Source organism: Delphinapterus leucas, chromosome 16, assembly GCF_059928025.1.
Source record: "Delphinapterus leucas isolate spDelLeu-1000000601 "Yukka" chromosome 16, BTC_Dleu_Yukka2, whole genome shotgun sequence".
Classification (NCBI taxonomy): domain Eukaryota; kingdom Metazoa; phylum Chordata; class Mammalia; order Artiodactyla; family Monodontidae; genus Delphinapterus; species Delphinapterus leucas.
Window position 1 is genome coordinate 3,684,324 of NC_143144.1, and position 13,283 is coordinate 3,697,606.

General features: G+C 70.8%; 6 pseudogenes; all 6 read right to left on the reverse strand.

Moving 5' to 3' along the window:
• Nucleotides 1–826: 826 nt before the first annotated feature.
• Nucleotides 827–962, reverse strand: LOC149747102 (5S ribosomal RNA; annotated as a pseudogene).
• A 1,956-nt stretch (nt 963–2,918) lies between these two features.
• On the reverse strand, nt 2,919–3,054 carry LOC149747103 (5S ribosomal RNA; annotated as a pseudogene).
• Nucleotides 3,055–5,010: 1,956 nt separating this feature from the next.
• LOC149747104 (5S ribosomal RNA) lies at nt 5,011–5,146 on the reverse strand (annotated as a pseudogene).
• A 1,956-nt stretch (nt 5,147–7,102) lies between these two features.
• Nucleotides 7,103–7,238, reverse strand: LOC149747105 (5S ribosomal RNA; annotated as a pseudogene).
• Nucleotides 7,239–9,194: 1,956 nt separating this feature from the next.
• LOC149747106 (5S ribosomal RNA) lies at nt 9,195–9,330 on the reverse strand (annotated as a pseudogene).
• Nucleotides 9,331–11,286: 1,956 nt separating this feature from the next.
• Nucleotides 11,287–11,422, reverse strand: LOC149747107 (5S ribosomal RNA; annotated as a pseudogene).
• Between the last annotated feature and the right edge of the window lie 1,861 nt (nt 11,423–13,283).

Sequence of the window (13,283 nt, forward strand, 5' to 3'; positions counted from 1 at the left end):
TCTCGGCTGGGCCCCGCCAACCGCCTAGGCAGAGGAATGGACGTCTCGGGTAGCAGGTGGCGGAGGAGGTGTTGGCGACCACCCAGCCTAGGGCGGACGGGACCCAGCAAACATTTCGGCGCTTGGCGTCCCACCCCAGATGCCACAGGTCGCTCACAGGGACGTGGCCCCGGAAGCTTCAGGGCCCGGGGCCCGCGGTCACTTGGGCATCCCACCTGCCCGCCCACGCTGCGCTAGGCGCGGCCCCGCCGCAGACCGGGCCGGCCCTCCTGCCCGACGGCAGCTGGCCCGAATCCAGTGGGAGCCACCATTGAGTTGGCAAAGCCCCGCAGACCCAGCAGCGCCACCCTTGCTCCCACACCACCGTCCGAGCTCAGGACCCCGCCACAGGTGGCCGGCAGGCCCGCGGAAGCGGCCTGGGCCCTCTATCCCTCTCCGGCCGCGGCGAAACGGTGGACAGGGGGCTTTTTCCGGATGGAGCTGTGGAGAGGCACCCTGGCAGACAGGTGGCGGAGCCGGGGCTGGGCTCCAGTGGGGGCCGCCAGGTGCAGGTCGAGGGGCTCGCGGGCCGCATGGACGGCACCCGGGTCTGCCGCCATGTCTGTTTGGCGTCAGGGGACCCCCGGAGCGTCTGGTGTGCCGCTGCCTTCCAGGGACGCCGTCTGGCCGTCTGGCCGGTCAGGCAGGCGGGGAGCGCCCCATCAGACGCTTGCTGTGGACGGAGGGGCCTGCGGAGGTGGGGCCTGCAGCGGTACCCGGCGGGGGCAGAGACGGACGCCGCCGCCGCCGCGGGCGACAAAAGGAGAAGGCGGAGCGGGAGGCAAAAAGCCTACAGCACCCGGTGTTCCCAGGAGCTCTCCAGTCCAGGAGGTCTCCCATCCAAGTACTAACCAGGCCCGACCCTGCTTAGCTTCCGAGATCGAGACGAGATCGGGCCCGTCTAGGGTGGTTTGGCCGTAGACACTGGGGGCTTCGCGGGCTGCCTCTTGAGACGCAGCTTAGCAGGCCCTTGGGCCTTACAGCCACACGAGCGCCCCGCCCGCCCCGGCAGGGCCCCGCCGCCCGGCTAGGCATGGGAACGTGGGTCTCAGGTACCGGGGGGTGGCGGAGGAGTTGGCGACCACCCAGCCCAGGGCGGGCGAGACACCGCAAACTTTTCGGTGCTTGGCGCCCCTCCCCAGATCCCACAGGCCGCTCCCAGGGACGTGGCCCCGGAGGCTTCAGGGCCCGGGGCCCGCGGTCCCTTGGGAATCCCGCCCGCCCGGCCACGCTGCGCTAGGCGCAGTCCGGACGCAGACCGGCCCGGCCCTCCTGCCCGACAGCAGCTGGCTCGAAGCCACTGGGAGCCACCATTGAGTTGGCAGGGCCCCTTAGACCCGGCAACCACACCGTTGCCCCGACTCCACCGTCCGAGCTCAGGACCCCGACCCAGGTGGCCGGCAGGCACGGGGATGCGGCCTGAACCCTCGATCCCACTCCCGCCCCCGGCCGCGGCGAAACCACAGAGGGGGGGTCTTTTTCCGGATGGAGCTGTGGAGAGACACCGCGGCAGACAGGTGGCGGCGCCGGGGCTGGGCTACAGTGGCTGTGGCCAGGTGCAGGTCGTGGGGCTCGTGGGCCGCACGGACGTCACCCGGGTCCGCGGCCATGTCTGGATGGCGACAGGCCGCCCCCGGAGCGTCTGTTGTGCCGCTGCCTTCCAGGGACGCCTTCTGGCCGCCTGGACGGGCAGGCAGGAGGGGAGCGCCCCATAAGACGCTTGCTGTGGAGGGAGGGGCCTGAGGACGTGGGGCCTGCAGCGGTACCCGTCGGGGGCGGAGACGGCCGCCGCCACCGCCACGGGCGGCAAAAGGAGAAGGCGTAGCGGGAGGCAAAAAGCCCACAGCACGCGGTATTCCCAGGAGCTCCCCAATCCACGGAGGTCTCCCATCCAAGTACTAACCGGGCCCGAGCCTGCTTAGCTTCGTAGACTCAGACGAGATAGGACCCGTCTAGGCTGGTTTGGCAGTAGGTGTCCGTGGGTCGCGGGCTGCCTCTTGAGGCGTCGCTTAGCAGGACCATGGGACTTACCGCCAGGCCAGGGGCACGCCCGTCTCGGCAGGGCCCCGCCAACCGCCTAGGCAGAGGAATGGACGTCTCGGGTAGCAGGTGGCGGAGGAGGTGTTGGCGACCACCCAGCCTAGGGCGGGCGGGACCCAGCAAACATTTCGGCGCTTGGCGTCCCACCCCAGATGCCACAGGTCGCTCACAGGGACGTAGCCCCGGAAGCTTCAGGGCCCGGGGCCCGCGGTCACTTGGGCATCCCACCTGCCCGCCCACGCTGCGCTAGGCGCGGCCCCGCCGCAGACCGGGCCGGCCCTCCTGCCCGACGGCAGCTGGCCCGAATCCAGTGGGAGCCACCATTGAGTTGGCAAAGCCCCGCAGACCCAGCAGCGCCACCCTTGCTCCCACACCACCGTCCGAGCTCAGGACCCCGCCACAGGTGGCCGGCAGGCCCGCGGAAGCGGCCTGGGCCCTCTATCCGTCTCCGGCCGCGGCGAAACGGTGGACAGGGGGCTTTTTCCGGATGGAGCTGTGGAGAGGCACCCTGGCAGACAGGTGGCGGAGCCGGGGCTGGGCTCCAGTGGGGGCCGCCAGGTGCAGGTCGAGGGGCTCGCGGGCCGCATGGACGGCACCCGGGTCTGCCGCCATGTCTGTTTGGCGTCAGGGGACCCCCGGAGCATCTGGTGTGCCGCTGCCTTCCAGGGACGCCGTCTGGCCGTCTGGCCGGTCAGGCAGGCGGGGAGCGCCCCATCAGACGCTTGCTGTGGACGGAGGGGCCTGCGGAGGTGGGGCCTGCAGCGGTACCCGGCGGGGGCAGAGACGGACGCCGCCGCCGCCGCGGGCGACAAAAGGAGAAGGCGGAGCGGGAGGCAAAAAGCCTACAGCACCCGGTGTTCCCAGGAGCTCTCCAGTCCAGGAGGTCTCCCATCCAAGTACTAACCAGGCCCGACCCTGCTTAGCTTCCGAGATCGAGACGAGATCGGGCCCGTCTAGGGTGGTTTGGCCGTAGACACTGGGGGCTTCGCGGGCTGCCTCTTGAGACGCAGCTTAGCAGGCCCTTGGGCCTTACAGCCACACGAGCGCCCCGCCCGCCCCGGCAGGGCCCCGCCGCCCGGCTAGGCATGGGAACGTGGGTCTCAGGTACCGGGGGGTGGCGGAGGAGTTGGCGACCACCCAGCCCAGGGCGGGCGAGACACCGCAAACTTTTCGGTGCTTGGCGCCCCTCCCCAGATCCCACAGGCCGCTCCCAGGGACGTGGCCCCGGAGGCTTCAGGGCCCGGGGCCCGCGGTCCCTTGGGAATCCCGCCCGCCCGGCCACGCTGCGCTAGGCGCAGTCCGGACGCAGACCGGCCCGGCCCTCCTGCCCGACAGCAGCTGGCTCGAAGCCACTGGGAGCCACCATTGAGTTGGCAGGGCCCCTTAGACCCGGCAACCACACCGTTGCCCCGACTCCACCGTCCGAGCTCAGGACCCCGACCCAGGTGGCCGGCAGGCACGGGGATGCGGCCTGAACCCTCGATCCCACTCCCGCCCCCGGCCGCGGCGAAACCACAGAGGGGGGGTCTTTTTCCGGATGGAGCTGTGGAGAGACACCGCGGCAGACAGGTGGCGGCGCCGGGGCTGGGCTACAGTGGCTGTGGCCAGGTGCAGGTCGTGGGTCTCGTGGGCCGCACGGACGTCACCCGGGTCCGCGGCCATGTCTGGATGGCGACAGGCCGCCCCCGGAGCGTCTGTTGTGCCGCTGCCTTCCAGGGACGCCTTCTGGCCGCCTGGCCGGGCAGGCAGGAGGGGAGCGCCCCATAAGACGCTTGCTGTGGAGGGAGGGGCCTGAGGACGTGGGGCCTGCAGCGGTACCCGTCGGGGGCGGAGACGGCCGCCGCCACCGCCACGGGCGGCAAAAGGAGAAGGCGTAGCGGGAGGCAAAAAGCCCACAGCACGCGGTATTCCCAGGAGCTCCCCAATCCACGGAGGTCTCCCATCCAAGTACTAACCGGGCCCGAGCCTGCTTAGCTTCGTAGACTCAGACGAGATAGGACCCGTCTAGGCTGGTTTGGCAGTAGGTGTCCGTGGGTCGCGGGCTGCCTCTTGAGGCGTCGCTTAGCAGGACCATGGGACTTACCGCCAGGCCAGGGGCACGCCCGTCTCGGCAGGGCCCCGCCAACCGCCTAGGCAGAGGAATGGACGTCTCGGGTAGCAGGTGGCGGAGGAGGTGTTGGCGACCACCCAGCCTAGGGCGGGCGGGACCCAGCAAACATTTCGGCGCTTGGCGTCCCACCCCAGATGCCACAGGTCGCTCACAGGGACGTAGCCCCGGAAGCTTCAGGGCCCGGGGCCCGCGGTCACTTGGGCATCCCACCTGCCCGCCCACGCTGCGCTAGGCGCGGCCCCGCCGCAGACCGGGCCGGCCCTCCTGCCCGACGGCAGCTGGCCCGAATCCAGTGGGAGCCACCATTGAGTTGGCAAAGCCCCGCAGACCCAGCAGCGCCACCCTTGCTCCCACACCACCGTCCGAGCTCAGGACCCCGCCACAGGTGGCCGGCAGGCCCGCGGAAGCGGCCTGGGCCCTCTATCCCTCTCCGGCCGCGGCGAAACGGTGGACAGGGGGCTTTTTCCGGATGGAGCTGTGGAGAGGCACCCTGGCAGACAGGTGGCGGAGCCGGGGCTGGGCTCCAGTGGGGGCCGCCAGGTGCAGGTCGAGGGGCTCGCGGGCCGCATGGACGGCACCCGGGTCTGCCGCCATGTCTGTTTGGCGTCAGGGGACCCCCGGAGCGTCTGGTGTGCCGCTGCCTTCCAGGGACGCCGTCTGGCCGTCTGGCCGCTCAGGCAGGCGGGGAGCGCCCCATCAGACGCTTGCTGTGGACGGAGGGGCCTGCGGAGGTGGGGCCTGCAGCGGTACCCGGCGGGGGCAGAGACGGACGCCGCCGCCGCCGCGGGCGACAAAAGGAGAAGGCGGAGCGGGAGGCAAAAAGCCTACAGCACCCGGTGTTCCCAGGAGCTCTCCACTCCAGGAGGTCTCCCATCCAAGTACTAACCAGGCCCGACCCTGCTTAGCTTCCGAGATCGAGACGAGATCGGGCCCGTCTAGGGTGGTTTGGCCGTAGACACTGGGGGCTTCGCGGGCTGCCTCTTGAGACGCAGCTTAGCAGGCCCTTGGGCCTTACAGCCACACGAGTGCCCCGCCCACCCCGGCAGGGCCCCGCCGCCCGGCTAGGCAGGGGAACGTGGGTCTCAGGTACCGGGGGGTGGCGGAGGAGTTGGCGACCAACCAGCCCAGGGCGGGCGAGACACCGCAAACTTTTCGGTGCTTGGCGCCCCTCCCCAGATCCCACAGGCCGCTCCCAGGGACGTGGCCCCGGAGGCTTCAGGGCCCGGGGCCCGCGGTCCCTTGGGAATCCCACCCGCCCGCCAGCGCTGCGCTAGGCGCAGTCCGGACGCAGACCGGCCCGGCCCTCCTGCCCGACAGCAGCTGGCTCGAAGCCACTGGGAGCCACCATTGAGTTGGCAGGGCCCCTTAGACCCGGCAACCACACCGTTGCCCCGACTCCACCGTCCGAGCTCAGGACCCCGACCCAGGTGGCCGGCAGGCACGGGGATGCGGCCTGAACCCTCGATCCCACTCCCGCCCCCGGCCGCGGCGAAACCACAGAGGGGGGGTCTTTTTCCGGATGGAGCTGTGGAGAGACACCGCGGCAGACAGGTGGCGGCGCCGGGGCTGGGCTACAGTGGCTGTGGCCAGGTGCAGGTCGTGGGTCTCGTGGGCCGCACGGACGTCACCCGGGTCCGCGGCCATGTCTGGATGGCGACAGGCCGCCCCCGGAGCGTCTGTTGTGCCGCTGCCTTCCAGGGACGCCTTCTGGCTGCCTGGCCGGGCAGGCAGGAGGGGAGCGCCCCATAAGACGCTTGCTGTGGAGGGAGGGGCCTGAGGACGTGGGGCCTGCAGCGGTACCCGTCGGGGGCGGAGACGGCCGCCGCCACCGCCACGGGCGGCAAAAGGAGAAGGCGTAGCGGGAGGCAAAAAGCCCACAGCACGCGGTATTCCCAGGAGCTCCCCAATCCACGGAGGTCTCCCATCCAAGTACTAACCGGGCCCGAGCCTGCTTAGCTTCGTAGACTCAGACGAGATAGGACCCGTCTAGGCTGGTTTGGCAGTAGGTGTCCGTGGGTCGCGGGCTGCCTCTTGAGGCGTCGCTTAGCAGGACCATGGGACTTACCGCCAGGCCAGGGGCACGCCCGTCTCGGCTGGGCCCCGCCAACCGCCTAGGCAGAGGAATGGACGTCTCGGGTAGCAGGTGGCGGAGGAGGTGTTGGCGACCACCCAGCCTAGGGCGGACGGGACCCAGCAAACATTTCGGCGCTTGGCGTCCCACCCCAGATGCCACAGGTCGCTCACAGGGACGTGGCCCCGGAAGCTTCAGGGCCCGGGGCCCGCGGTCACTTGGGCATCCCACCTGCCCGCCCACGCTGCGCTAGGCGCGGCCCCGCCGCAGACCGGGTCGGCCCTCCTGCCCGACGGCAGCTGGCCCGAATCCAGTGGGAGCCACCATTGAGTTGGCAAAGCCCCGCAGACCCAGCAGCGCCACCCTTGCTCCCACACCACCGTCCGAGCTCAGGACCCCGCCACAGGTGGCCGGCAGGCCCGCGGAAGCGGCCTGGGCCCTCTATCCCTCTCCGGCCGCGGCGAAACGGTGGACAGGGGGCTTTTTCCGGATGGAGCTGTGGAGAGGCACCCTGGCAGACAGGTGGCGGAGCCGGGGCTGGGCTCCAGTGGGGGCCGCCAGGTGCAGGTCGAGGGGCTCGCGGGCCGCATGGACGGCACCCGGGTCTGCCGCCATGTCTGTTTGGCGTCAGGGGACCCCCGGAGCGTCTGGTGTGCCGCTGCCTTCCAGGGACGCCGTCTGGCCGTCTGGCCGGTCAGGCAGGCGGGGAGCGCCCCATCAGACGCTTGCTGTGGACGGAAGGGCCTGCGGAGGTGGGGCCTGCAGCGGTACCCGGCGGGGGCAGAGACGGACGCCGCCGCCGCCGCGGGCGACAAAAGGAGAAGGCGGAGCGGGAGGCAAAAAGCCTACAGCACCCGGTGTTCCCAGGAGCTCTCCACTCCAGGAGGTCTCCCATCCAAGTACTAACTAGGCCCGACCCTGCTTAGCTTCCTAGATCGAGACGAGATCGGGCCCGTCTAGGGTGGTTTGGCCGTAGACACTGGGGGCTTCGCGGGCTGCCTCTTGAGACGCAGCTTAGCAGGCCCTTGGGCCTTACAGCCACACGAGCGCCCCGCCCGCCCCGGCAGGGCCCCGCCGCCCGGCTAGGCATGGGAACGTGGGTCTCAGGTACCGGGGGGTGGCGGAGGAGTTGGCGACCACCCAGCCCAGGGCGGGCGAGACACCGCAAACTTTTCGGTGCTTGGCGCCCCTCCCCAGATCCCACAGGCCGCTCCCAGGGACGTGGCCCCGGAGGCTTCAGGGCCCGGGGCCCGCGGTCCCTTGGGAATCCCGCCCGCCCGGCCGCGCTGCGCTAGGCGCAGTCCGGACGCAGACCGGCCCGGCCCTCCTGCCCGACAGCAGCTGGCTCGAAGCCACTGGGAGCCACCATTGAGTTGGCAGGGCCCCTTAGACCCGGCAACCACAACGTTGCCCCGACTCCACCGTCCGAGCTCAGGACCCCGACCCAGGTGGCCGGCAGGCACGGGGATGCGGCCTGAACCCTCGATCCCACTCCCGCCCCCGGCCGCGGCGAAACCACAGAGGGGGGGTCTTTTTCCGGATGGAGCTGTGGAGAGACACCGCGGCAGACAGGTGGCGGCGCCGGGGCTGGGCTACAGTGGCTGTGGCCAGGTGCAGGTCGTGGGGCTCGTGGGCCGCACGGACGTCACCCGGGTCCGCGGCCATGTCTGGATGGCGACAGGCCGCCCCCGGAGCGTCTGTTGTGCCGCTGCCTTCCAGGGACGCCTTCTGGCCGCCTGGACGGGCAGGCAGGAGGGGAGCGCCCCATAAGACGCTTGCTGTGGAGGGAGGGGCCTGAGGACGTGGGGCCTGCAGCGGTACCCGTCGGGGGCGGAGACGGCCGCCGCCACCGCCACGGGCGGCAAAAGGAGAAGGCGTAGCGGGAGGCAAAAAGCCCACAGCACGCGGTATTCCCAGGAGCTCCCCAATCCACGGAGGTCTCCCATCCAAGTACTAACCGGGCCCGAGCCTGCTTAGCTTCGTAGACTCAGACGAGATAGGACCCGTCTAGGCTGGTTTGGCAGTAGGTGTCCGTGGGTCGCGGGCTGCCTCTTGAGGCGTCGCTTAGCAGGACCATGGGACTTACCGCCAGGCCAGGGGCACGCCCGTCTCGGCTGGGCCCCGCCAACCGCCTAGGCAGAGGAATGGACGTCTCGGGTAGCAGGTGGCGGAGGAGGTGTTGGCGACCACCCAGCCTAGGGTGGACGGGACCCAGCAAACATTTCGGCGCTTGGCGTCCCACCCCAGATGCCACAGGTCGCTCACAGGGACGTGGCCCCGGAAGCTTCAGGGCCCGGGGCCCGCGGTCACTTGGGCATCCCACCTGCCCGCCCACGCTGCGCTAGGCGCGGCCCCGCCGCAGACCGGGCCGGCCCTCCTGCCCGACGGCAGCTGGCCCGAATCCAGTGGGAGCCACCATTGAGTTGGCAAAGCCCCGCAGACCCAGCAGCGCCACCCTTGCTCCCGCACCACCGTCCGAGCTCAGGACCCCGCCACAGGTGGCCGGCAGGCCCGCGGAAGCGGCCTGGGCCCTCTATCCCTCTCCGGCCGCGGCGAAACGGTGGACAGGGGGCTTTTTCCGGATGGAGCTGTGGAGAGGCACCCTGGCAGACAGGGGGCGGAGCCGGGGCTGGGCTCCAGTGGGGGCCGCCAGGTGCAGGTCGAGGGGCTCGCGGGCCGCATGGACGGCACCCGGGTCTGCCGCCATGTCTGTTTGGCGTCAGGGGACCCCCGGAGCGTCTGGTGTGCCGCTGCCTTCCAGGGACGCCGTCTGGCCGTCTGGCCGGTCAGGCAGGCGGGGAGCGCCCCATCAGACGCTTGCTGTGGACGGAGGGGCCTGCGGAGGTGGGGCCTGCAGCGGTACCCGGCGGGGGCAGAGACGGACGCCGCCGCCGCCGCGGGCGACAAAAGGAGAAGGCGGAGCGGGAGGCAAAAAGCCTACAGCACCCGGTGTTCCCAGGAGCTCTCCACTCCAGGAGGTCTCCCATCCAAGTACTAACTAGGCCCGACCCTGCTTAGCTTCCTAGATCGAGACGAGATCGGGCTCGTCTAGGGTGGTTTGGCCGTAGACACTGGGGGCTTCGCGGGCTGCCTCTTGAGACGCAGCTTAGCAGGCCCTTGGGCCTTACAGCCACACGAGCGCCCCGCCCGCCCCGGCAGGGCCCCGCCGCCCGGCTAGGCATGGGAACGGGGGTCTCAGGTACCGGGGGGTGGCGGAGGAGTTGGCGACCACCCAGCCCAGGGCGGGCGAGACACCGCAAACTTTTCGGTGCTTGGCGCCCCTCCCCAGATCCCACAGGCCGCTCCCAGGGACGTGGCCCCGGAGGCTTCAGGGCCCGGGGCCCGCGGTCCCTTGGGAATCCCACCCGCCCGCCAGCGCTGCGCTAGGCGCAGTCCGGACGCAGACCGGCCCGGCCCTCCTGCCCGACAGCAGCTGGCTCGAAGCCACTGGGAGCCACCATTGAGTTGGCAGGGCCCCTTAGACCCGGCAACCACACCGTTGCCCCGACTCCACCGTCCGAGCTCAGGACCCCGACCCAGGTGGCCGGCAGGCACGGGGATGCGGCCTGAACCCTCGATCCCACTCCCGCCCCCGGCCGCGGCGAAACCACAGAGGGGGGGTCTTTTTCCGGATGGAGCTGTGGAGAGACACCGCGGCAGACAGGTGGCGGCGCCGGGGCTGGGCTACAGTGGCTGTGGCCAGGTGCAGGTCGTGGGTCTCGTGGGCCGCACGGACGTCACCCGGGTCCGCGGCCATGTCTGGATGGCGACAGGCCGCCCCCGGAGCGTCTGTTGTGCCGCTGCCTTCCAGGGACGCCTTCTGGCCGCCTGGCCGGGCAGGCAGGAGGGGAGCGCCCCATAAGACGCTTGCTGTGGAGGGAGGGGCCTGAGGACGTGGGGCCTGCAGCGGTACCCGTCGGGGGCGGAGACGGCCGCCGCCACCGCCACGGGCGGCAAAAGGAGAAGGCGTAGCGGGAGGCAAAAAGCCCACAGCACGCGGTATTCCCAGGAGCTCCCCAATCCACGGAGGTCTCCCATCCAAGTACTAACCGGGCCCGAGCCTGCTTAGCTTCGTAGACTCAGACGAGATAGGACCCGTCTAGGCTGGTTTGGCAGTAGGTGTCTGTGGGTCGCGGGCTGCCTCTTGAGGCGTCGCTTAGCAGGACCATGGGACTTACCGCCAGGCCAGGGGCACGCCCGTCTCGGCTGGGCCCCGCCAACCGCCTAGGCAGAGGAATGGACGTCTCGGGTAGCAGGTGGCGGAGGAGGTGTTGGCGACCACCCAGCCTAGGGCGGACGGGACCCAGCAAACATTTCGGCGCTTGGCGTCCCACCCCAGATGCCACAGGTCGCTCACAGGGACGTGGCCCCGGAAGCTTCAGGGCCCGGGGCCCGCGGTCACTTGGGCATCCCACCTGCCCGCCCACGCTGCGCTAGGCGCGGCCCCGCCGCAGACCGGGCCGGCCCTCCTGCCCGACGGCAGCTGGCCCGAATCCAGTGGGAGCCACCATTGAGTTGGCAAAGCCCCGCAGACCCAGCAGCGCCACCCTTGCTCCCACACCACCGTCCGAGCTCAGGACCCCGCCACAGGTGGCCGGCAGGCCCGCGGAAGCGGCCTGGGCCCTCTATCCCTCTCCGGCCGCGGCGAAACGGTGGACAGGGGGCTTTTTCCGGATGGAGCTGTGGAGAGGCACCCTGGCAGACAGGTGGCGGAGCCGGGGCTGGGCTCCAGTGGGGGCCGCCAGGTGCAGGTCGAGGGGCTCGCGGGCCGCATGGACGGCACCCGGGTCTGCCGCCATGTCTGTTTGGCGTCAGGGGACCCCCGGAGCGTCTGGTGTGCCGCTGCCTTCCAGGGACGCCGTCTGGCCGTCTGGCCGGTCAGGCAGGCGGGGAGCGCCCCATCAGACGCTTGCTGTGGACGGAGGGGCCTGCGGAGGTGGGGCCTGCAGCGGTACCCGGCGGGGGCAGAGACGGACGCCGCCGCCGCCGCGGGCGACAAAAGGAGAAGGCGGAGCGGGAGGCAAAAAGCCTACAGCACCCGGTGTTCCCAGGAGCTCTCCACTCCAGGAGGTCTCCCATCCAAGTACTAACCAGGCCCGACCCTGCTTAGCTTCCGAGATCGAGACGAGATCGGGCCCGTCTAGGGTGGTTTGGCCGTAGACACTTGGGGCTTCGCGGGCTGCCTCTTGAGACGCAGCTTAGCAGGCCCTTGGGCCTTACAGCCACACGAGCGCCCCGCCCGCCCCGGCAGGGCCCCGCCGCCCGGCTAGGCAGGGGAACGGGGGTTTCAGGTACCGGGGGGTGGCGGAGGAGTTGGCGACCACCCAGCCCAGGGCGGGCGAGACACCGCAAACTTTTCGGTCCTTGGCGCCCCTCCCCAGATCCCACAGGCCGCTCCCAGGGACGTGGCCCCGGAGGCTTCAGGGCCCGGGGCCCGCGGTCCCTTGGGAATCCCGCCCGCCCGGCCGCGCTGCGCTAGGCGCAGTCCGGACGCAGACCGGCCCGGCCCTCCTGCCCGACAGCAGCTGGCTCGAAGCCACTGGGAGCCACCATTGAGTTGGCAGGGCCCCTTAGACCCGGCAACCACACCGTTGCCCCGACTCCACCGTCCGAGCTCAGGACCCCGACCCAGGTGGCCGGCAGGCACGGGGATGCGGCCTGAACCCTCGATCCCACTCCCGCCCCCGGCCGCGGCGAAACCACAGAGGGGGGGTCTTTTTCCGGATGGAGCTGTGGAGAGACACCGCGGCAGACAGGTGGCGGCGCCGGGGCTGGGCTACAGTGGCTGTGGCCATGTGCAGGTCGTGGGTCTCGTGGGCCGCACGGACGTCACCCGGGTCCGCGGCCATGTCTGGATGGCGACAGGCCGCCCCCGGAGCGTCTGTTGTGCCGCTGCCTTCCAGGGACGCCTGCCGGCCGCCTGGCCGGGCAGGCAGGAGGGGAGCGCCCCATAAGACGCTTGCTGTGGAGGGAGGGGCCTGAGGACGTGGGGCCTGCAGCGGTACCGGTCGGGGGCGGAGACGGCCGCCGCCACCGCCACGGGCGGCAAAAGGAGAAGGCGTAGCGGGAGGCAAAAAGCCCACAGCACGCGGTATTCCCAGGAGCTCCCCAATCCACGGAGGTCTCCCATCCAAGTACTAACCGGGCCCGAGCCTGCTTAGCTTCGTAGACTCAGACGAGATAGGACCCGTCTAGGCTGGTTTGGCAGTAGGTGTCCGTGGGTCGCGGGCTGCCTCTTGAGGCGTCGCTTAGCAGGACCATGGGACTTACCGCCAGGCCAGGGGCACGCCCGTCTCGGCTGGGCCCCGCCAACCGCCTAGGCAGAGGAATGGACGTCTCGGGTAGCAGGTGGCGGAGGAGGTGTTGGCGACCACCCAGCCTAGGGCGGACGGGACCCAGCAAACATTTCGGCGCTTGGCGTCCCACCCCAGATGCCACAGGTCGCTCACAGGGACGTGGCCCCGGAAGCTTCAGGGCCCGGGGCCCGCGGTCACTTGGGCATCCCACCTGCCCGCCCACGCTGCGCTAGGCGCGGCCCCGCCGCAGACCGGGCCGGCCCTCCTGCCCGACGGCAGCTGGCCCGAATCCAGTGGGAGCCACCATTGAGTTGGCAAAGCCCCGCAGACCCAGCAGCGCCACCCTTGCTCCCACACCACCGTCCGAGCTCAGGACCCCGCCACAGGTGGCCGGCAGGCCCGCGGAAGCGGCCTGGGCCCTCTATCCCTCTCCGGCCGCGGCGAAACGGTGGACAGGGGGCTTTTTCCGGATGGAGCTGTGGAGAGGCACCCTGGCAGACAGGTGGCGGAGCCGGGGCTGGGCTCCAGTGGGGGCCGCCAGGTGCAGGTCGAGGGGCTCGCGGGCCGCATGGACGGCACCCGGGTCTGCCGCCATGTCTGTTTGGCGTCAGGGGACCCCCGGAGCGTCTGGTGTGCCGCTGCCTTCCAGGGACGCCGTCTGGCCGTCTGGCCGGTCAGGCAGGCGGGGAGCGCCCCATCAGACGCTTGCTGTGGACGGAGGGGCCTG